The following is a 24,588-nucleotide window of genomic DNA, read 5'->3' on the forward strand; positions in this document are numbered from 1 at the left end:
ATGCACAGACAGTTGAGCTGAGGACATTAGCAGTGGCCAGGAGGCATGCATTTAATGTGTGCACATAGCTTCATATGTGTATGCACAGACAGTTGAGCTGAGGACATTAGCAGTGGGCAGGGACCGTGCTTTTAATGTGTGCACATAGCTTCATATGTGTATGCACAAACAGTTGAGCTGAGGACATTAGCAATGGGCAGGGAGTGTGCATTTAATGTGAGCACATAGCTTCATACGTGTATGCACAGACAGATGAGCTGAGGACATTAGCAATGGGCAGGGAGTGTGCATTTAATGTGTTCACATAGCTTCATTTATGTATGTACAGTCAGTTGAGCTGAGGACATTAGCTGTGTGCAGTGAGCATGCATTTTATGTGTGCATATAGCTTCATATGTGTATGCATAGACAGTTGAGCTGAGGACATCAGTAGTGGGCAGGAGGCATGCATTTAATGTGTGCACATAGCTTCATTTGTGTATGCACAGACAGTTGAGCTGAGGACATTGGCAGTGGGCAGGGAACGTGCATTTAATGTGTGCACATAGCTTCATATGTGTATCCAGAGACAGTTGACCTGAGGACATTAACAGAGGGCAGGGTGAGTGCCTGTAATGTGTGCACATAGCTTAATATGTGTATACACAGACAGTTGAACTGAGGACATTAGCAGTGGGCAGGGAGTGTGCATTTAATGTGTGCACATAGCTTGATATGTTTATGTACAGGCAGTTGAGCTGAGGACATTAGCATTGGGCAGGGAGAATGCATTTAATGTGTGCACAAAACTTCATATGTGTATGCACAGACAGTTGAGCTGAGCACAATAGCAGTGGGGAGGTAGCTTGCATTTAATGTGTCTACATAGGTTCATATGTGTATGCACAGGCAGTTGAGCTGAAGACATTAGCAGTGGGCAGGGAGCATGCATTTAATGTGTGCACATAGCTTCATATGTGTATGCTCAGACAGTTGAGCTGAGAACATTAGCAGTGGGCATGGAGCGTGCATTTAATGTGTGCACATAGCTTCATATGTGTATGCCCAGACAGTTGAGCTGAGGACATTCGCAGTGGGCAGAGAGCATGCATTTTATGTGTGCAGATAGCTTTAGATTTGTCTGCACAGACAGTTTAGCTGAGGACTTTAGCATTGGGCAGGGAGCATGCATTTACTGTGTGCAGATTAGAACTAAGTATGCGTCATGAATCCATTCCGTATGTTGGCTTTTTAGGAAGCCTTGGATGAACCAATGATCCATTTATCCTACTGTGTCTTTCTTATGAAACTAGTTACGTAATGTGTACTGATTTTAATTCCATTACTATCCTGTACATTGGCAGTAGTTTAATAATATTAAACTCAGTCTCCTTTGTTTCACAGTTTATGGTGACTTTGGCTCAGTGGTGTAGCCAGACACATTCACTTACACTCCAGAACCTCAAGCCACGACAGAAAGGGAAAAAGGAAACCAAGGAAGACTACATAAAAAGCACAAGGTAAGCCACCACTTATTACTGGGGGTTTGCCATTTTCTACAGAAGTGTATATATGTTAGTTATCTGTTTTGCTTGTATGGTAATTTAAACATCAGGCATGCTGTGCATTCATGTGTGGGATACCTAATGACAAAGTGTGGACGGAATGTGACAGAAGTTATAAAGAATAGGAATGGTCATTATTTAATAGTATTCATGGTTGAATTACATGATCTAATGGATCGTGCTCCATCCCTTTGTGCTCAAAAAGTGAAGCATGTCCCATGACATGAAACATGCAGTTCATAAAGTAGGAATATGATGTTTGATAGATGTGTATTTTTTATGCAAACATTATTTTGTGAGCGTAGAATGTTGTTTGTTTCATAGAAGAATGAGCTACATTGATTTTCTGCTTTTGAATGGCTTTGTGATTAGTAACAGCGGGCCTTTGCATACATATGATGAGTTTTCTGCATTTCCTGCCTGTTTTCATGTAGCCTTTATTTGAAGTTGTTTTACTTTGATTTTTCTCACTCATTTGCTATTATTTTGTGCACTTTCTGTTTTGTTTATTTGCATAGCACCTCAGCGGTGCAATAGTTATAAACCATCCAACACTTGACAAACACAAGTCCTTTATTGGCTCTGATATGTCGAAAACAATTTGACAAGTACAGAGGGTCGATATGATAATTTTATACTCCTTTGTGACATCAGTATTCTCAAGGGGATTACTAATCACTATCAAGTTCTTTAAGTTTTACTCGGTTACATTTAACTCAAGCAGATTACTAGATTATCCACACTGTAACCATGCCCCACACCTTTGTCATTAAGTCTTCACTGAAGCTATAACTGGCACATTGTTTATATATTTTATTTATATATTTATTTATTTTTTTGAAGCCTTGTAGATGGACTGGCCTACTGACCCGTTTCAGCCATGACTCATAAAGAGTATACAACATACAACAGTAATACAGAGTTATGACTGGGTCTCAGATCGTAACCACATCATTATGTGTTCGAGACGTGGATGCTCAAAAAATTCACCTCAAGGTGAAGCTTGAGGGGTTAAGCTAGGCATCGATGTCATAAATACAGCAATTGTTTAGGATCAGTGAAACTTGATCATAATTTCTTTGTAGTGTTATCTGCTCCATGTACTGCAAGGTAAAAATAAAATAAAAAAAAAGTGCCATGTGTTTTATCAGCTTTGATAGCCAGTAAAGCACTTAGTGAGTGCTGTTACACATACAGCATGTAAATATAATTAGACAAAAAGGTCAGGGACAGTTTTTAAATGCTCCTCTAATTAAGTTGCTTACAGGCTGACATATGTAAAGTTTCTAGTCAGAATATGAGGTAAGATATTCAAGGATGCCTCAGAGTGAAAGAATGTCCACTGGATGAGACCTGACCCTAATACTGCAACACATCTCTGAAAGTGCTGTTACTGTTGGATGTCTCTCTACAGAAGCTGGTTACAGGCTTATCTTTTTCCGATTTTAGAGCATCATCATGGCACTCCTTGCATTACATTACATTAACAAATAGCAGGCCATCAACAAAAGTATACAATAAATCACTATTTAAAGTGTGAATAATCATATGTGAATTCAATAGGGAAATGAATAGTGTTTATACAGTATCACGTACCTTGTTTGTATGTAGTACGTGTTCACAAAGGCTAAGTATGCTGCATTTGCTGAAAATTCACTGAGCAGTTCCATGAGCCCTAGCCATCGCCTCTAAAACATTTGCACATGGCTTCACTGGTAAGATGATTTCTCAACTCCTTGTTAAGGTCCTGTAATGAAGTGAAGTTTGATATTTCAGGAGGCAAATAGTTTCAAGTAGCCAGGCCTGCTCTTGCTAATGTTTTTTCACCTATTACAGTTTTGAACTGAGGCCAGATAAGTGTAATGTTATCTTTAATACTGCTAAGTGTGCAAGTCTACTATCTTAAGGGAAAAAAGTATATATATCCTTCTCACTGTAAATGCGTTCCAGGTTTAAGTAAAGCAAAAGAATGAGAAAAATCCTGAATGACACCATGGCATAAGCTTTAAACCAATATGGCAACTGAAGCATTAAAATAAAATCAAACTTTAATCAAAAAAACAAAAACATAGACAAATAAAACAAATAGACCTAGGTACGATGAGCACTTTTGGCGGAACTCGCCTTCTTCAGATCTTAGTGTACAAAGGTCTCTATTGGTTAAAAATAACAGTAAGTATCCAAGCCCCTCTCTGCTAGAAAACACACCTACAAAACTAACAAATCACGGATGGTTAAATGTAAAACCACGAAATGAGAATCTGCAAAACGTATCTAACCAATCATGAGTTAAAGTCTCAGCCAATCAACAGAAATTGTTTTAATGGAAATGTATGATGCTTAAAAAGTAGAGTCAAATTAAACTAAACATGTATCCTAGTTATGAGCAGCATGACAAAAACATCACCTCGTATTTTGATCCCTTATCAAAAAAATATTCACTTTACTGATGAATGTTACAATAAGTGATCAACAATGGTCAATGATCGCATTGAAATGAGGGATTAGTTCATGCTAATACATGAGAAAGAATGTTGATGACTCACCAGTCTGCTTCCGTTACAGCAGACATAAAATAAACAAATGATTGCAAAATACATCCGCCCGCTTCCGTGGCAGCGGACACATGGGTCACATCAATTATAAAGTTCTTTTCAGATAAATTTTGTGAAAGGTGTATCTTCTTCTTCTTTCGGCTTTTCCCGGTTAGGGGTCGCCACAGCGGATCACCTGTCCTCTCATGATTGGCAGTGGAGTTTTACGGTGTCAAGTTGCCAGCCCAGCGCCCAACCTTCCACAGAAGGCACACACACACACACACACTCACACCTAGGGCCAATTTAGAGTGTCCACTCCACCTACAGCATGTCTTTGGGATGTGGGAGGAAACCGGAGCACCCGGAGGAAACCCACGCGACCAGAGGGAGGACATGCAGACTCCGCACAGAAGGCACCCCAGCCGAAGATCGAACCAGAGAACCTCTTGCTGTGAGGCGGCAATGCTAACCACTGCACCACTGCGGCCGCCCTTTGTGAAAGGTGTATAGAGATAGAAAATACTTGTGTAATGAGAATAAAATCCGTCTGCATTTGCGGCCATGGATATAAGGGTGTTCCATTGAACGGATGACTCATATTTAAGGGTTTAGGCCAATGGGAGTTACAGATGGCATAGGATAACCAGTCACTACATAGCCAATTGGAGTCTAAAAGACTCTCTTGCGAGCAAATCTGCAGAAAGTTAAGTTAATTCGCAACTTGGTCGAGCTTACAAAGAGTGTAATCTAAAACATCAACTTAAGAAATTTTTCTTAGTAGAAAGCCTTGTATATTAAGTACATATGACTAGCAACTACAATAGTGTCTGCCCATATTCACAGCTATGGAGACAAAGATGCTTCGAATAGAGAAGGCTCAGTATAGAGATTCTATTCGATAAAGGTTAAATCTCATTTAGAGTCTCGCAGGGCTAGTGTTCATTAACAGCAGACACTTGAAAAAGGTTCATATGAAGTATCCTAATAGATAGATACCTAAAGCTGACTTGAAAAATAAGGTCCATCCGCATTCGCAGCAATGGACATAAGGATATTTCAAGTATAGAAGTTCTTACCAATGAGAGTTGTTTTTTGGCATAAGGTGACCAATCACTAAAAGATCAATGTACATTCAACCATTCACAAAATGAACAAATCAACAAAATGACCAATAAACAAAATGAATGTAAGAGTGTATGTAAGGGCTTAGGCCAATGAGAGTTATAGATGGTACAGGTTAATACATGGCCAATTGAGGTCTAAAAGATTCTCGTCAGAAAGTTAAGCTAAGTCGCCACTTTGTCAACCTTACATAGAGTGTCATTTAAAAGATCAAGTTAAAAAAATCTTATTAGTGGAAAGCCTTATATGTTAAGTACGTATGACTAGTAACTACAATGGTGTCCGCCCATATTCATGGCTGCGGAGAAGAAGGTGCTTCGAATAGGAAGGCTCAGTATAGAGATTCTATTCTTTAAAAGTTAAATCTCATTTTGAGTCTCACTGGGCTAGTGTTCATTAACAGCAAACACATGAAAAAGGTTCAGATACAAAGTAAAAAACCTGTACGCTATGCCAAAGTCCCGGTAAGCTTCAAAGCACAAACAACTCCAAATGAAAAGCAACAGGACACTGCTGTGTTGATAAAATGTAGATAAAATTTAATCCAACATAGACAGATAAAACACCAGGTAAGCGCTTTCGGGTTACACCCTTCATCAGACAAAGATACATTCTTCAAACAACATTTTTAAAAGATGAAACAACCAATAGCATCTAGTGAAAAACCCGCCTATTTTGGAGGGTGGGTTTAACTGGAATGACATCATTTAATCCTGGTATCCTATGTGCCATAAACTCTATGATCCACCTTGATTCAGCCAAAGCTGTCTGATGTTTTACATCACCCCCCCTATTGTTTGGTTTGATGTTAACAATGGCCCTAAATTTAAAGCTATGTGTTGGATTACCACTAATATGCCTATATAAGGCATTACTTGGGTCACTATTCCTGATGCTACTCAAATACTGCAAGATTCTGACCTTAAACATATTGTTGGTCATTCCAACATAAAAACAAGGACATTCAACACATTCAGCTAAGTACACTATGTTCATGGTCCTACATGTGGCCCTCCCTTTTAAGTGAAACATCTTCCTAGTTACTGGATGTATAAATGTGGTTTCTTTATTAATATGACTACAGGCCTTGCATATCCCACAGGGAAATGTCCCTGCAGTGAACTTCAGAGATCCACCTTGACCACTCATCTTTTCCTTGCACAATAGATCTTTAAGATTCCTATTTCTCCTATATCGGAATCTGGGACTATTGTCAACAATGTCCCTTAGTCCAATGTCACTGGTTAAAATATTCCAGTTGTTTTGTACAATCCTATTAATGTCATTTATGTTACTGCCATATGTGAACATCAGTTTGGGACCCATATGCACGCATGCACTATTATCAATTGATGATTCCCCTCCACATGTTCTCATTAACCAGGGCTTATATCTAGTCTGTCTTAATTTAACACTATCATCAATAACACGATGTACCAATCTTTCATTGTAGCCTCTATCCTTAAAATATTTGTCTAGTTTATCCAGCTCTCCATCAAATTGTGTATCCATAGCACTCACCCTGGATATACGGCTAACCTGCCCCTTGACAATATTTGGAAAAATGTGTCGGTGGTGCATGCTGTCATAAGACAGAAAAGTGTTTTGCCAACACTCTTTCCTATATAAACTAGAAACAAAACCTTCCTGTGTCTGTTCTACACAAACATCCAAAAACTCTATATGGGTATAGGATGTTGTGGCAGTAAATTTCAAGAATGTATTGGTGTAGTGGATGTAGGATAGAGAGCGTTCAAATAAATTACAGTCTCCATTCCATAAAATGAAGACATCGTCCACAAAACGGGCATACATACTTATGTAGCCCTTCCATGCTTCGTTGTTCAGAATTGTGGAGGATTCCCAATTGGAGAGAACCAAATTGGCATAGGTGTTTGCACAGGGGGTGCCCATGGCTACCCCCTGCGCTTGTCTGTATATCGAACCTGCTCCTATAAACACATTATTTTCCAAGACAAGTATCAGCAAATCCTTCACTAACTCAATTTTATGTGAATCCACATCTTGCTTTGCAAGAAGCTCACCCACTGCTGTTATACCATATTCATTTGGGATGACAGTGAATAGACTGTTAACATCCAATGTAATCATTAACAGTCCATTCATTCCATTGGGTCTAACTATACCCCCCAGAATCCTCTGTCTATGTTGTATTAAATTTTATCTACATTTTATCAACACAGCAGTGTCCTGTTGCTTTTCATTTGGAGAGGACATGAAAAAGGTTCATATGAAGCATCCTAATAGACAGCTAAAGCTGCCTTGATCAGATCATTCAATCTCTGTGATTGGCTATTCTGTTAAATCCCTTTTGTTTATTGGTCATTTTGTTGATTTGTTTGTTTGGGAATAGCTGAATGTACATTGGTCTTTTAGTGATTGGTCACTTTATGCCAAAAAACGACTCTCATTGGTCAGAACTTCTATACTTGAAATACTTTTATGTCCGTAGCCGTGAATGCGGCCAGAACTTATTTTTCAAGTCAGCTTTAAGTTTGTTTAGTTTATGTACTGAGAATGATTTTCCAATGGCTATCTGTAGGTGGAATTTGAAAGTTTTGAATAAGATCGTACGATCAATGGACGTTACTAGGCTAATGGCCCTAGGGCCCTTACAACTCTAGCCAAGTTCTACCGTTATTTCCATGATCAACACCGATTGCCCCTGTCCAAGAGGGACACAGGTGGAACTCTTGGGGTGAATTTATGGTTACCCATCCAATCATCCAGATTGTGTTTGAAGAGGGCTAATGAGGTGCTCTGTTTGAAATGAAGTGGGAGACCGTTCCAAAGGTGTAGTAACCTCTGGGAGACAAATCTGTCCCTCCAGCAGGTTCTGTTGATGTCACATACCAAGTTAAGGTCTTTAGAGTGAGTAACCCATGTACCATTTGACTTATGGTGCATTCCAATAAAACAGGGTCAAAGATCGAATTATATGCAAGGCATATATCGCCTCTGAGTAGTCTGTATGAAACAGAATAAAGTGACAGTGATTTCAGACAATCCACATAGGCAGATGCTGAAGACCTTGAATTTTCACTGTGAGGAAACTTTGTGGTCTCTCCAGTTGCTGCAGGTGCTTGGAAAGGTACATGCTAAAAGGGGCGTTGTACTCAAATATTGGCCTGAGGGAAGAGTACAGAGAGGTTATAACTTCTTTTTTTTCTGGATGCAATGCCCTTACTTATGAGATGAGCAATATAAAATGCCGTTCTTACCACTGTGGAGACATGGTAATCAAAGGTAAGGCTGACTTAGGGTCATACCTCTCAACCTGTTAGAGCAAAAAAACTAGACAAAGCCTGACAAAATGGGGGGACAAAGGCCCAAAAATCGTGACATATTTTAAATATTGCTCTTATAAACTTAGAAAGTTGCTAGAGTGACAGAGTTTGTTTTAACATACATTTTCTGAAGGATTTGAAGACTATAACTCAAATGTATATAATTATTTAGTGACTTCACTCCTCACATCATCTGAGTGATTTGCCAGAAAATGACAAATTATAAGAGGAACAGACTAAAAATATGAGTCAAAAATCTAGACAGTTAAGATGCTTAGGGTGTTGTTATTGATGTGGTAGTTAGCAGATGCTTAGGGTGTTGTTATTGATGTAGTAGTTAGCAGGAACATTGCATTTACTGAAAGGGATGATAATACATTTTTTGCATTGAGTTTAAGGCCATGACTTTGGCACCAATCATTTGTTTGTATAAGACCCTCTTGTAGGATGTTGACATTGTTTGGAAATTTTGTGACCACTCTTAGTTTGCAGTCATCAGCAAACTTTGTCACCCATGGACCTTTAGTTTTAGCTTGTACTTCAGAGAAATAGATTCCAAACAATAGAGGACCCAGGACTGATCCCTGTGTAGCACCACTGGTTACAGGTCTGCTGTTGGAGGTGGATTCCCCTATTTTGACCATATGGGTTCTAACAGTGAGCCAGTTAGTGACGCATCTAGCATTATAAGGGTTGATATATAGCTGGGTGAGTTTTTCAATGATGCCTGAGTGGGAGATAGTGCCAAATGCCTTGGCTAAGTCCAAGTAGGCTGTATGCACAGATTTCCCCTTGTTCAGGGCCTTGGTGCCTGTTTCAAAGAATTCCACCAGTTTTAACAGGCATGATCTCCCTTTGACAAATCCAAAGTAAATAGGGTCAAGTGTTTGGAGATTACCTATATCTTTGTTAAGGTCCATGGTGATTCACTCCGTGGCCTTACAGATAAGGCTAGTCAGGCTAATAGGTGTATAGTTCCTGGGGTCAGAAAGCACCACCTTTTTGCAAGGGGATAATGGTGGCCATTTTCCATTCAGCTGGGATGAAGCCAGTGCTTAGACTATAACTGAAAAGAGTACCCAGTGATGTTGCTAATTCATGTTTGAGCCCATTTAGTATACAGCCTGGGATGTCATCGGGTCCCACAGATGCTGTGTTTTTGGCCTTAGAGAGGGTGTTTATGACTTGCTCTTTAGAGATACAAGGTAGATGACTGGTGGTAGGATGTCATGGAGTATGTGTGGTGGGGACAGGGGAGTGGAGTTTTCACAGAATGTGTTGACTAACAGGTTAGCTGTGTCCACAGGCTCAATATATGTGGTATCATTAACTTTCAGTTTGGCACAAATCTGGGCCTTTCCTTTTAGGTTATGGATGTAACTAAAGAATGCCTTATGGTTGTTCTTAACTGAGAAAGCTAATTTTGATTCATAATTTGCTTTGGAGGACTTCACAAGAAGTCTTATTTGCTTGTTTAAGCTGAGAAGAAAGTGTTTCCGGTTTAGGGCTCACTCCCTCTTACTTTTAGACAGCAACGTCTTCCTCTCATTGTAAAGCCTGTTAATAGTAGTTGTCCACCAGGCAGGTTTGCTCTACCTTGAGGAGCTTGTTTTGGTCCTGTCAGGTATGGCCAAGTCGGTGCAGTTGTACAGGTATTTGTAAAAAGCATTGGTGTAGAACTCAGCACAGTTGCCATTTCCATCTGAAGGGGGAGGTGCAATAAAGCTATTTATACCATCCTGTAAGAGGTTATAATATGCTTTGGAGAAGATTTTTAGATCAGTTGTTGCTGAAGTGGGGGGGGGGGCAGGTATGATAGTTGCTTCAAATGAGACTGATTTGTTGTCATATCTCACTAGTAAAGATCTCACAGTGGGTGTGCTACAGTGGTCCCCCATATTGATAAGGACCTGATCCAGGAAATTGGCACCCCTTGTGGAGGTGTCAACCAGCTGGTCCAGGACATTGGCATTAACAAAGTCAAGGAACCTTCAGGTAAGTGAGTTTGAGCACGAGTAATTTACCCAGTCAATGGATGGGTAGTTAAATTCACCCAAAACCATGGTGTCTGGATGTATCTTGACTGATGCAAGTAGATCCAAGCTAAACACCAAAAAGTATATAGTTATCCCCTTCGGCAAAAACAAAGTGCCCACAAATTACCACATAGGTGGTAATCCATTAAGTACAGAAGAAGTAATTAGGGACCTGGGGACCCAAGTTGATAGCAATCTCTCATTTGACAACCACGTGGCCAAAGTGGTTAGAAAAACATTTTATATAGCCCACCTAATCATGAAGGGATTCACATCGAGATCAGGGGAGGTTATCATGCCTCTTTACTCATCCCTCATCAGGCCCATAATTGAGTACAATGCCCCTTTTAGGATGTACCTTACCAGACACCTGCAACAACTGGAAAGACCCCAAAAGTACCTCACCAAGAGGATCAAAGAGCTCAAACAGATGCCATATGCTGCCCGGTTAAAGAAACTCAAGCTCTACTCAGTGGCATACCACCTGCTCAGAGGCGATCTGTGCCTGACGTATAAAGCCATGTCCAACCCGGAATTAATGGACATGCTGCACCTTAGAAAATCCAAATCCCATCGAGCTACGCACTCGAGAGACTTGAACCTCAGCACTGAAATAAATAGGACATGCTGGAGGGACAGATTCATAACCCAGAGGCTCCCTTCACTCTGGAATAAAATCCCAGTCCAGGTTAGGCAGAGTCCCTCATTGACTCTCTTCAAGAGGAATCTTGATGAGTGGATGGGAGATCATAGGTTTACCCCGGGTATCACTTCTGTGTCACTGTTAGACAGAGGCACAGTATACTAACCTCGAAAAAGGGCATAGCAAAATTAATTTAAAATGGGTGGCGAAAGCCAAACACACTCTGGCTAGGCTTATAAATGCCCTAGGGCAGATAGCCTAGTATGAACCTATGAACCTAATCCAAATAGGCAGAGTGGGTGTTCTGATTCATGGAGGGGTCCTGTAGCTGGCAGTGACTTGAATAAGTGTCCTACCCACAGTTAATTGCACCTGAAGTATCTCCAGAGAATCCTACTTATTAACCAATCTGGAGGTGTATTTATCTTTAATGAATATTGATACACCACCTCCTTTAGTTTTCATACCTTCAGTTTATGGGCTGAACACGTGGAAGGAGGTGTAGCCTGGTATGGCTGGCGCTCTCTCCACAGCCTTGAACCAGGTCTCCGTGACTGCACAAATGTCTATGTCTTCCAAGGTGAGGACTGCTTCTAGTGAGTGCAGTTTCCTGTTAAGACTATTAGCATTTAGCAGCATAACCTTGTTGTTGTCTTTGGATGGAGTTTTACATGGGGAATTTTGTCCTTGTGACACTGCCTAATGGCACTATGGGGGTGGCAAGAGCCTTAGCCAGTAGGTGAAATCCCAGGGGTGACAGATGAACACCATCTCTGACAAAGCATCAAGGTCTGTCGATCATGTCATCCCAGGCTGACAGATACTGGATCCCCTTAGCATGACACCAGAAACTAAGCCAATTATTGAAGTTAATAATTTTCTGTTAGGATTGAGGCATCATCCTAGGTGAAGGTAAAATGCTGCTTAAGGCTAGGGGCATACTTGTCTGAAACACATAGTCCGAGAGCTCAGTCATGTCTCTCTTCATATAGTCCAGAGAGGTACATCTCAACTCATTCAAACTAACGTGGACTATGACAGAGTCATAACAAGACCTGTTTTTGAGAGACTTGTGTGCATGTGTGATTTGGCAGATCCGGGCACCTGACAGACAGTTGACCAATGACCTTCTCCTTATCCAGCCTGGTGAGAGGGACATCTATGTGTCTCATGATGGAATCACCTATGACTAATATGTTTGGGTTTTGTTTTAAGGGCTTGACAGGTGAGACACTGGTGCGTGAGCTATTATGTATATTGTGTTCTGCAGAGGAAGTATTATGTGTAGCAAGCTTGTGTTTGTGTTTGGGAGGTAGATTGGACTGGGCATTTGTTGCTAAAGTAAATTAGTAGGACAACTAATTTATTTAATTTATTACATTTATGCATTACATTTGCATTGATTACTAACATTAGTAATTACCAGATCAGTGCCATTATTTGTTGAAGGACTAGGACTAGTGTGTAAATTAACTATGTGATCAATGCTGTGAGAACTGTCTGGAGATGTTTACTTTCCAGACCTACTGTATTATAGTTGAAGTCAGCAAGCACAATAGTATTTTTAGGGATGCCATTGGGGCAGATCACTTGAATGGTTGTTGGATTAATGTGAGTGAGGATGGGGAGGTATATACATTTTAGAGGGAGTTGTTTACCTAGCGGTATGAAATATGGTGCCTGATTTGCAGCCTTATTATTGCATCTGCTCCTTGTAGGAAAGTTTTTATTGTCTGCTGATGGATAATAAGGAGCATGGCACCTCTGCCTGGTCTAAAGCCTGGTTGAGGGTCTGAGATAATACAGTATATATTGTGGATGAATGTTGATGGGTAAAAGGTGTGTTTCACATTGGTTTTGGTAATGGCCACCACATCTAGTTGATGTAATGCTAGCCATGCCTCAGTGGTTGATCATTTGTTGTTAATACTTCAAGCACTAAAGCTAAAAATGTTGAGATGTTTATTGCCTAGTATTACAGCTGAAGAAGGATTCTCATTAGGGTTTCACTGCTGCAGATCATGGTTAGACTATACATCACCAGATTTAACAAGTTTAATTAGGACGCAGCATAATTTTAATATGAGCCCTTTATATTTTTTTTCTGTTAAAGGTATATTATTTGTGAATGATGTATTTTGCAATACTATGTTTTGAACTGTGAACTGCTTTCTTGTAGTAACAGGTCTAAAGTTTGTGTATTGGGCATTATTTTAATTGGAGCTTATTATAATCATGTAGGATGCAAGTAGGCAATAGCTTTTATTTACTAGAAGAGCAAGGAGGAATATTGTTCGAGAGCCACGTATGGTAAGATTACACACCAACTTTAGATGTAACATAGCGACAGAGGAAAGAGTAATGAAATATGAGAAGGGAATAAACATAAGTGAATGATTGTGGGAAGTGTTTGTCAGACATTGTCATGAAATTAAAGGTGTATAGGGCAGGATCAATTTTAAAGTAAGTATTTTAGATAATATGTGCATGGAGTAGATATCAGGAAGATATGTGTGCAGGTGAGTTAGTGTGAATTATCTGAGATTGGATTTGAAAGGTTCATTGACCAAGAACTGTATTGAGTTTAAGGGTCTGGACAAGGAATATGGGCAGTGGAGTAAAATGAAAGTTGTAAGCAGTATTTCAGTGTCCTAATAAGTCAAGAAATTAACGAATCCAGTTAATACATAAGGAATGGATAAGGCAGGTTATGGTGGAAGAGAGGGCTGTAAAAAGAGTTCGTTAAGGAAGTACCTTTTTTAGAAAAGCAGAACGGTGAAGGGTCAGAGAAAGGAGAAGTAGCCAGCTATGAGGCGGTCAGTAAAATACACAGTGTACGTATAAGGTGAAACATTCACTGAAAGAAAAACTAGGGGATATAGCCTATTATGGTGAAATACATTTTTAGAGGAGGTTAGCTGGGGGATAACTATGTAGAGTAATTAGTCTATCTGCCCCTTAAGATGAGAGATTAGTGAAAAATGTCTATTTGCCACTTATACAGATAATTAGAAGTTAATGGGAGTCAACCTGTCTGCCACCTAGGCTGCATAATTTCACATAAGAAGAGTAGTGATAGGTCAGCGACAGGAGAAGTAGCCAGCTATGGGGCGGTCAGTAACATAAATGCACAATTTTAAAAGTATAAGGGGGGTGTTCATAGAGAGAAGGAGTAGGAAATGCTTAGCCCAAATACAGTGTAATGGGAAAGAATGAGTGTCCCAACTATGGAGTCTCCAATGACAAGAAAATTTGTTTTTTGACTGTTACACCTTACGGGCTTGGTAGGTGAGACACTGGTGTTACTATATATTACTGGCACTGTGGAAACTGTATTATTTGTAGCAGTCTTGTGATTTGGAGGCCTCTGGTGTTTTGGTAAGTTTTTTGAGATGACCTCCACGTATGTTGATTTTTTTTTTTAGGTTTGATGCCTACTGGGTGTATGAGTCGTGGTAGTATGTACATGAGCCGTGGTAGTATGTGTATGTGTCTTGGTAGCATGAGTAGTGGTGGGTGGGTTGACATCCTCTTCAGTGTTACTGTTTTGAGTGCAAGAGAGCATCGATTCAAGATTCTTGGTGTAGATGCAGCTCTCACACTCTGTACTACAATGAGTTATTAGTAGAGGTTGTCAGTGTACATGAGGCAATTACTGCACTGCCTCAAGAGACCCAAGTCAACAAGGTTGGCAGGAGAAACAAGGTTAGTCCAACTTTCCATAATGGTAGGTTGAAGACTGTTATCATAAAGTGGGGCTTTTCAGGATCGATCAAGGAGGATCTCAGTGGATACATAGTTCTACTGGGGGTATTTTGCTGGTGGTTTAATAGGTTACCGCTCACTAGCAGTATTTTTATCACCGGAAAAATACTAAGGATCAGGGCTACACTAATGTGCTACAGCTATCTAAGGGAAAAATTGTTGAATTTCTCTGTCTGGCTATGGCCCACAATTGCGTGGCAGTGTGCGATGTGAAAACAAACAGAAACATGCAGAGCTTAAATATAAGAAAATAAAAACTTTAAAAAGGTTCAAAATTACCTGTAAGGATGCTTACTCTAAGCCCTAGACCAACAGCCCTTCATCAGACAGGTTCCAGTCAACAGACTTCCCTCACTAGAGTGCAGAAAGGCCCTCTCCAATCAAATATGGCCTAGAAAGTATGTTTAGAACAAACAGCCACTACAAACAGACCTAGATGCAGCAAACCTGTACCTGGACTATGCTACAGCTACTAGCTACCCTAGTTTTGGCAGGAAACACTAGAGAATGTTTAAAATAGGAGAAAAATAGCAGCGAGACACTACGAAACATTTTAAACAGCAGAAAAACAGCAACGAGACTCTAAATAATGTTCTAACAGCTAATAAATCAGTTATTTGAACACTGGTGGGAAAATCAGAACAAGCAGAACAGATTGCTGTGCAGCAGTGAAAAGCACCAGCAAATACTTAAACAGTGAAAATAGCAAATATAACTTTGTCAACCATAAAAACAGCAATAAAATATGATTTAGCAGGCATGGTAAGGCAGACAATCGCAGTACAACAGTGCAGTTTAGTACACAGTATTTAAGTACAGTACTAGGCTGAACAGAGGAGGGCTACCATTCGCAACCCTGAGCTGAGATACCAGATGAATATTTATTCTTACCTAACAATGTTTTTTTTTGCTGATATTGATTTAAATGTCTATGATGAAATGTAAAATATGTTCTTATATGTCTATTTGTATGTCTTAAGGGTATGTTTATGTATTTGATGATATGTATTTGTATGCACATTCAACACGTATGTAGCATTGTGTTAAAGTGGAGCTTTTCTCCCCAGGCCTCCGCTGAAAATGGACCTGCATCCAGTCGGACTTTCCCAGTTATCAAATGTAAAATAAAAAAAAATAAATAAATAAAATAAAATAAAAAAATAAAAAAATTAAAGTAGGCGGCAGGCAATAAAAAGCGCAGTAAATAGTATAAACAAACAAACAAAAAAAAACAGGGAACTTATGTTTTTGGGAAGCTCAGAAGACTCTAATCATCTGGTATCTCAGCTCAGGGTTGCGGATGATAGCTCACCTCAGTTCAGCTTGGTACAAACCTCGGTAGGTGTAGAATTTGTTATGGAAGAGAGAAGAGAGGAAGTGTTAAAAGAAAAGAAGTGGTAGAGAGTTGTAGGAGAAAAGGAGTGCCTGGGTGTGGTCATTTGAGGTAAGATGCGATGTTAGTGGATGTATTAAAGTTAAGTGGTTGTAGGAGTAAAGTGTAGTATCCATAACAATGACAAAATGATACCTGTTACTAGGACAAGTAAAGGGAAATCAAGGTAGGAGTAAAGTGTAGTATCCATAAGGATGACAAAATGATACCTGTTACTAGGGCAGGTAAAGGGAAATCATGGAAGGAGTAAAGCGTAGTATCCATAAGGATGACAAAATTATACCTGTTACTAGAGTAAGTAAAGGGAAATCATGGAAGGAGTAAAGTGCAGTATCCATAAGGATGACAAAATGATACCTGTTACTAGAGTAAGTAAAGGGAAATCATGGTAGGAGTAAAGTGCAGTATCCATAAGGATGACAAAATGATACCTGTTACTAGAGTAAGTAAAGGGAAATCATGGTAGGAGTAAAGTGTAGTATCCATAAGGATGACAAAATGATACCTGTTACTAGAGTAAGTAAAGGGAAATCATGGTAGGAGTAAAGTGTAGTATCCGTGAGGATGACAAAATGATACCTGTTACTAGAGTAAGTAAAGGGAAATCATGGTAGGAGTAAAGTGTAGTATCCGTGAGGATGACAAAATGATACCTGTTACTAGAGTAAGTAAAGGGAAATCATGGTAGGAGTAAAGTGTAGTATCCGTGAGGATGACAAAATGATACCTGTTACTAGGGCAGGTAAAGGGAAATCATGGTAGGAGTAAAGTGCAGTATCCATAAGGATGACAAAATGATACCTGTTACTAGAGTAAGTAAAGGGAAATCATGGTAGGAGGAAAGTGCAGTATCCATAAGGATGACAAAATGATACCTGTTACTAGAGTAAGTAAAGGGAAATCATGGAAGGAGTAAAGTGCAGTATCCATAAGGATGACAAAATGATACCTGTTACTAGGACAAGTAAAGGGAAATCAAGGTAGGAGTAAAGTGTAGTATCCATAAGGATGACAAAATGATACCTGTTACTAGGGCAGGTAAAGGGAAATCATGGAAGGAGTAAAGTGTAGTATCCATAAGGATGACAAAATGATACCTGTTACTAGAGTAAGTAAAGGGAAATCATGTTAGGAGTAAAGTGCAGTATCCATAAGGATGACAAAATTATACCTGTTACTAGAGTAAGTAAAGGGAAATCATAGAAGGAGTAAAGTGCAGTATCCATAAGGATGACAAAATGATACCTGTTACTAGAGTAAGTAAAGGGAAATCATGTTAGGAGTAAAGTGCAGTATCCATAAGGATGACAAAATGATACCTGTTACTAGAGTAAGTAAAGGGAAATCATGGTAGGAGTAAAGTGTAGTATCCATAAGGATGACAAAATAATACCTGTTACTAGAGTAAGTAAAGGGAAATCATGGTAGGAGTAAAGTGTAGTATCCGTGAGGATGACAAAATGATACCTGTTACTAGGGCAGGTAAAGGGAAATCATGGTAGGAGTAAAGTGCAGTATCCATAAGGATGACAAAATGATACCTGTTACTAGAGTAAGTAAAGGGAAATCATGGTAGGAGTAAAGTGCAGTATCCATAAGGATGACAAAATGATACCTGTTACTAGAGTAAGTAAAGGGAAATCATGGTAGGAGTAAAGTGTAGTATCCATAAGGATGACGAAATGATACCTGTTACTAGAGTAAGTAAAGGGAAATCACGGAAGGAGTAAAGTGCAGTATCCATAAGGATGACAAAATGATACCTGTTACTAGGGCAAGTAAAGGGAAATCAGGTAGAAAGAAAGGACCAGTAAAGGGAAAAAAGATAAAGAGAAGGAGAGGGCTTAAGAAGCTGATTGTAAAAAGATGTTGGGGGTGGGTGAGTGACTGTATTAGGCTGAGTGGGTGAGAGAGATGTGAAGGCAGAAATTGTGAGGCTGGTGTATAGAACTGATAGGTGAATAATGATTTCAAGGCAGAATATACTTCATAGCTGGGAATAACACACAAGTTTTTGCATTTAGTAACATATGAATGAAACATAGCTGTTGTCATCAAATATACTACCTGTTTGATTACATAATTCAGGAGTCATCTTTTGTTTACTTAACTAAATGAAGGAATTGTAGACTAGAGCTTAACAGTACTGAGACGTGCTTTACCAATGGCTCACTGAGAAAGTTACATTTTTGACATTTGGAAACATCAGTAATCAGTAAGGAGCCACCCGTATTTCTTTTTTGAGCTTTATTTTTCTTCCACACTTTTTTTTCCCCTACTAACTCTCAAGCATTATCTCCAGTGGGGCCTTTCATTCTTTGTATCTCAAACTGCGGTACTTTTTTGCTTCCTAGCTTTTAATATTCTGTTATTTCCCTAACAAACTAATGGAAACATTGATACTAAACTGAACTTTCTAATACTGCATATTGAAAGTGAGGACTGTTGCCTGCACATTCATTAACATAATCCAGGTAAGTAATTTAAGAAACTTTCTTTTATACATAGAAAATGTGGAAGACTACATCTGAGTCTCCAATCACAACCAGCTTGTGTTTTGAGGTAAGGATGCCAGGAAATTCACCTTTAGTGTTAAGTGAAGCTTAAGAGGTGAATCTTGACATCCATTTTAAGACACAAAATAAGAGTTTTGACTGGAGACCTAATGATAATTTTTTGTAGTACATGGAGCTTTGTCCCAATTAGGAAGGAATAACTTTAAAAGCTACTAGAAACTTCGCACTGCAACATTTTTTTTAATTTAACATTTGATGTTAAGTTGTCTCTCTCGCCTTCATTCTTGCTGGTTGGGTTCAGAGCCAACCTTCGGCTCCAACTTGGCAATTTTCTAAAGCTCGAGAGCTACTTACTAGCTCGAGGCTTCCCTATATCCCACAATGCCTGGCGCTAGACCCCCAGATCTTGTTTGCTGCTTCAGCTATGAGGTTGCGCTTTACTGGCTCAGGTCGTATTCATCTTTTTGTAATATTAGTAGTTAAACTTTTAGTGTATATTTTTCAAGTTTCTTGTTTAATTAGAGTAGTACTGTAGATTAATCTTAGTTTTTCCTGTGTTTTCTGACCCTTAGGAAACTCGTTTTTACTTAGAGAGTCTCTCCCCTCCCCCCATCTCCCTAAGTAAGCCGTTTAAATTAGAGGCTATCCCCTTCCCTTTTAAACTGTTCCAGTAGGAAGTAGTGTTTAGCCTTTGTAGTCTAAGATAATAGTCTCTTAGTTTTGTTAGTATTGTTACCTTTAGTTTATTGTGTGAAGGTGTGGGACTAGTGTGTGTGTGTGTGAGTGTGTGTGTTTTTTTGCACTAGTCTAACATTCATCCATCGGTATTCCTTTTTTCTTTAAAATGTCAAAGGATACCAAGGTATCAGGGTTCATGAAGTGTGACTCGTGCTGTCAGAAAATGTCTCTGACAGACGGTCACACTTCTTGTGTTTATTGTTTGGGTGCCCTACACCTGCAGGACTCTTGCTCTGTATGTCATGCCTTTAGTCCGAGAGTCCTGCAGCAGCGTAGGAACAAGTTAATTCTCAGGGGGTTACTAAAACCCGAGGGGTTTCCGGTGAAGTCTCAGCCAGCGAAAACCCCTAAGCCCACCAAGCCGTCAGCTCCCAGTATGGAGCCGTCGCCAGGTGGAGCATCTGCTTCAATTTCAGTTCCGGCCAGAACCGAAGTATCTAAATCTCTCTCGGCTCCAACCTTGGTGTCGGAGCCGTCAGGGAGCTGTAAGTGATCTAGGTCGCCATCCCTAGAGTCGATTTGGTCGGCTCCGGGATCGCCTTTGCTACAGTCTGAATGGAGCCATCGGTCCCACTCTTCTTGGTCCTCGAGGCTATCCGATCATGACTTGGAGAGAGTGGTTAGTAGACTCCTCAAATCGCAGGCTCTGGCTAAAATGTTAACTAGCCCTCCTCATCAGGCTGTGACTGTTCCTGTTTCTGAAGTAGTTCCTCCTCTGACTCCTCCTGTCAGTTCGGAGCCGGAGTTTGTTGGGGCTTAGTTCCTGGAAACGTCTGCGCCGATGCTTCCCCTTTTGGCTCCTTCGTCGGCTCCGATTTCTTCAATGGTTCCGTCATTGGAGGGATCTGGGCTCTGAGACTCCCTCATCAGCTCCGAGGGGGTGAGTGGCATTGGACCCTTGTCTGACCCCGTTCTCCCTCTCAGTGCCTCAGCGCAGGTAAGCTTGGCTCATACATTGGCCTCAGAGCCGTCCCTTTCAGTGCTGGAGAGGATTCCTGTCTCTTCAGAGTGGGGGCCCTCTTCTCTGCCGGACAGGGGCGCCTTCGAGGTCATGAGGAACATGCTGACTTCTGAGTCTGCACCTCGATCAGCCCCTTCAGCTCCTCCCCCCAGGGTGCCTGCTTTGATCTCTGCCCCTCCTCCAGACCCCAAGCGAGGGGATCAAACGCTCCAGGTCACCCCACTGGGTGTACCTTCCTCTTCCGAGGCCTCCCCTGAGATTTCAGAGGAGCCCCCTCGAAAGAGGAAATGTAAGAGGAAACATGTTGACTCCCGAGAGTCTGTCACATCAGATACTGACTTGGAGGATTCGGAAGGGTCCCCAAGATCCCCCTCTGAAGATGTCTCTTTCTCAGACATCCTTGAGATCCTTAAGCAGAGGGGGAACTGGTCTGCCCTTAACCTTTCTGAGGACGAGTCTGTATACTTGGATGCATTTGGTTCTCTCCCCTCCACCTCCAGGGTGTCTCTGCCTTTCGATCCATTGATGGAAGTAGTGACTCGGAAGGCGTGGTCAGCTCCGGACACACTGGAACCAACCCCCCGCAGGCCCACTAAGTTTATTACAGCCCCTCAAGATAAACATTTTTTGACAAAGGGTGTCCCTGTTGATGCCATGGTGGTAGCAGCTGTCACAAAAAAGGAGTTGTCTGACACTTCTGTACCTGTCCATCCCCCTAATAAAGAGTCTAGGACAATGGATAGATATGGGAAGCGGATGTTTTCCTCAGTGACCTTCTCCATGCGGTCGCTGAATTATTTGTGCCACTTCACCCGTCTTCAGAGGAATCTCCACAAGGAGCTAGGAGATACCCTGCAAGATCTATCAGCTGTGGGGGCTCAAGACAAGATAAACTCCCAGCTGGCGACTCTTAATTCTATCGTCAACACCTCCATGCGGCTCATTTCATATGCGGCTGATGGCGCGAGTACGGCTGCAAGCATAGGCGTGGCTTTGAGAAGACATGCCTGGATGAGGTTATGTAACTTTGCTGATCCCTTCAAGGCGTCTTTCACCAACACCCAAACACATGGTTCGGCTCTGTTTGGACCTCAAGTGAAAGATACCCTTACCAGGTGTGAGCAGGAAGGCAAGACTCTCTCAGCCGTGGGAGTCCATTTTTCAACTCCCTCTAGACCATACCCTAAGGGTCAGAAGAGTGGAAAGATGTGGTTCCAGAAACTCCAGGGAGCTGTGCCTGACATACGTAGCAAGTTTCCCTCCAGAGGCAGAGGAGGGAACAACAATAGATGCCACCTGTGGGGTAGAGGTGGTCTGCAGAATCAGGGCAGCAGAGAATCTTTCTCTGACAAGCCCTTCCAGCACTCTTGAGGGGCTGCCCGGCTGTCTGCCTTCAGAGGCAGTCAGGGGAAGGTTGTCTCTGTACCCAGAAGCCTGGCGTCTCATGACTCGAGACAGATGGGTACAGTCTATCATATCCGGAGGTTACAAAATCCCGTTTGTCCACACCCCCCTTAAAATAAAACAACCCCATCCCAGATGTTCCACCCAGTCTAAGGGAACAGGCAGTACAAGAAATTTCAAGACTGCTAAAAAAACGGGCCATCCAATAAGTCCCAGCAGACCAGCAAAGATCCGGAATTTACTCAAAGTTCTTTTTGGTACCAAAAAAGACAGGGGACTGGAGACCCATTTTGGATCTCAGCCGACTAAACAAGTCTGTTCAAAGAACGAAGTTCCGGATGGTCACGCTTCAGTCCATTCTACCCTTTTTGGGTCAGGACAATTGGATGTGCTCCATAGATCTTCAGGATGCGTACTACCACATCAAAATGGACAGGCATTCCAGAAGGTTTCTCCGCTTCCGGCTGGGAGCCAATCATTACCAGTTCAGAGCCCTGCCCTTTGGCCTCACCACAGCCCCCAGGGTGTTCACCAAATGCATGGCAGTGGTTACCGCTCACCTGAGATGGCAAGGATTCCAGGTGTTTCCATATCTAGACAACTGGCTCCTTACTGCTACTACCAGACATCAATTGCTGAGAGCCAGGGATTATACCATCCAAACATGCTCCAACCTAGATATCTCAATAAATTTTGAAAAGTCTGCATTGTCGCCTTGTCAGTCTTTAACCTTTATAGGCGCAAGATTAAATATGAAAGATCTGTCCGCAAGACTTCCAGTAGACAGAGTGGCAGACATTCACCGACATGTACAGGTATTATTAGGATGCAGAAAGATTCAGGCCAGATTCGTCCTAAAAACCTTGGGTCTCATGGCAGCAGCTATCATATTAGTTCCCCTGGCTCGTTTTCACATGAGGATTCTCCAGTGGATGCTTTTCTCCCAATGATCCTTTCAACAACTTCCTTTGTCTCACAAGATAATAATCACACAGTCATGCAAAGACCACTTGGCTTGGTGGATGGTCTCTCCATCAGTACCCCAGGGCAGACCATTTGTCTTTCCTCCTCCAGTTGCCACGGTGACCATGGATGCCTCCCTGATTGGGTGGGGGGTGGGCATTTTAAGGCCAGGACTGTCCAGGGCACCTGGCAACCCCAACAGTACCACTTACACATAAACATCTTGGAGATGAGGGCGGTGCTTTTAGTGTTGCAAGCTCTTCAGAACTCTCTACCCACTTTGACCATTGCAATTCAGACAGACAATATGTCTAGTGTGGTACATCAATAAGCAGGGCGGAACAAAGTCATATCTGTTATGTCGAGAAGCACTCAGACTATGGCAGTGGACGATCTCCTCTCAATGGTTTCTGACAGCAACACACATCCCTGGGAAGTCCAACGTCATAGCGGACAGGCTAAGCAGAGCTATTCTCATGCCTCACGAGTGGTCTCTCAACCGGACAGTAGCGGACAAAATCTTCCGCAAATGGGGTCAGCCTTGCTGTGACCTTTTTGCAACTCCTCTCAACAGCAAGTGCGACAGTTTCTTCACTCTCTTTCCGGACACTCCCCCAGAGACGCTCTAGTTCACTATTGGCCCCAGGGACTTCTGTATGCATTCCCACCCTTTCCACTAATTCCCAAACTATTTCAGAAAGCTACCGTGCTGGGTTGCAGGATGATCCTCATTGCCCCCTACTGGCCTCAACAAATCTGGTTCCCATTCCTGCATCATCACCTTCTAGAGCAGCCTTGGAATCTGGACCCAGTTCCGGACCTCCTGATCCATCAGTCAGGTAGGCTGCATCAATCTTTTCAGTCTCTCAACCTCACTGCTTGATTGCTCCACTTCCAACCTTAGCCAGGCTTCCCAGTATTTCCAATTCAGTGCGTGAGATTATCCTTTCTTCGCACAAACCTACAAACAGGAAGACTTATGCTAGTAAGTGGAAATGTTTCTCTTTCTGGGCAGAGGCTAGAAATATAGATCCCTTCACGGCTCCTGTCCATAACGTTCTGGACATTTTAGCAGAACTTTTTCAAGCGAGCTCCTCTTTGGCCACCAATAGAATTCAATTAGCGGCAATCTCTAATGTCCATACAGGCCTGTCAGAAACCAGCATCATGTCCCATAAGCTTTGCAAAGCCTTTCTGAAAGGAACAATCTTGCTCAGGCCTCCAGTGAGAGATTCCCTGCCTCTATGGGACTTAAATTTGATACTAGCTTCCTTGATACTGCCTCCCTTTGAACCGGCAGCTTCCTGTTCCCTGAAATTGCTTACTTGGAAAACCCTCTTTTTGGTGGCCATTACTTCAGCGAGGAGAGTTTCTGAACTTCAAGCCCTTTGTGTTCGTCCTCCTTACCTAGTTTTCCATAACGATAGAGTTTCACTCAGGACTAATCCTTTGTTCCTTCCTAAGGTCCCCTCCGTAAATAATTTGAATCATTCCATCGATCTGCCAGTATTTTTTCCAAATTATTCCAACAAAGCTGAACACAAATTACACCAGTTGGACGTTCATAGGCAATTACATTTCTATTTGCAAAGGAATGAGCAAAAAAGGAAATCAGACCAACTCTTCCTGTCCTATGCGGAGGGTAAGCAGGGTCGACC

The sequence above is a fragment of the Protopterus annectens genome, chromosome 2.part1 (genome assembly GCF_019279795.1).
Source record: "Protopterus annectens isolate FY-2018-M chromosome 2.part1, PAN1.0, whole genome shotgun sequence".
Lineage (NCBI taxonomy): Eukaryota > Metazoa > Chordata > Ceratodontiformes > Protopteridae > Protopterus > Protopterus annectens.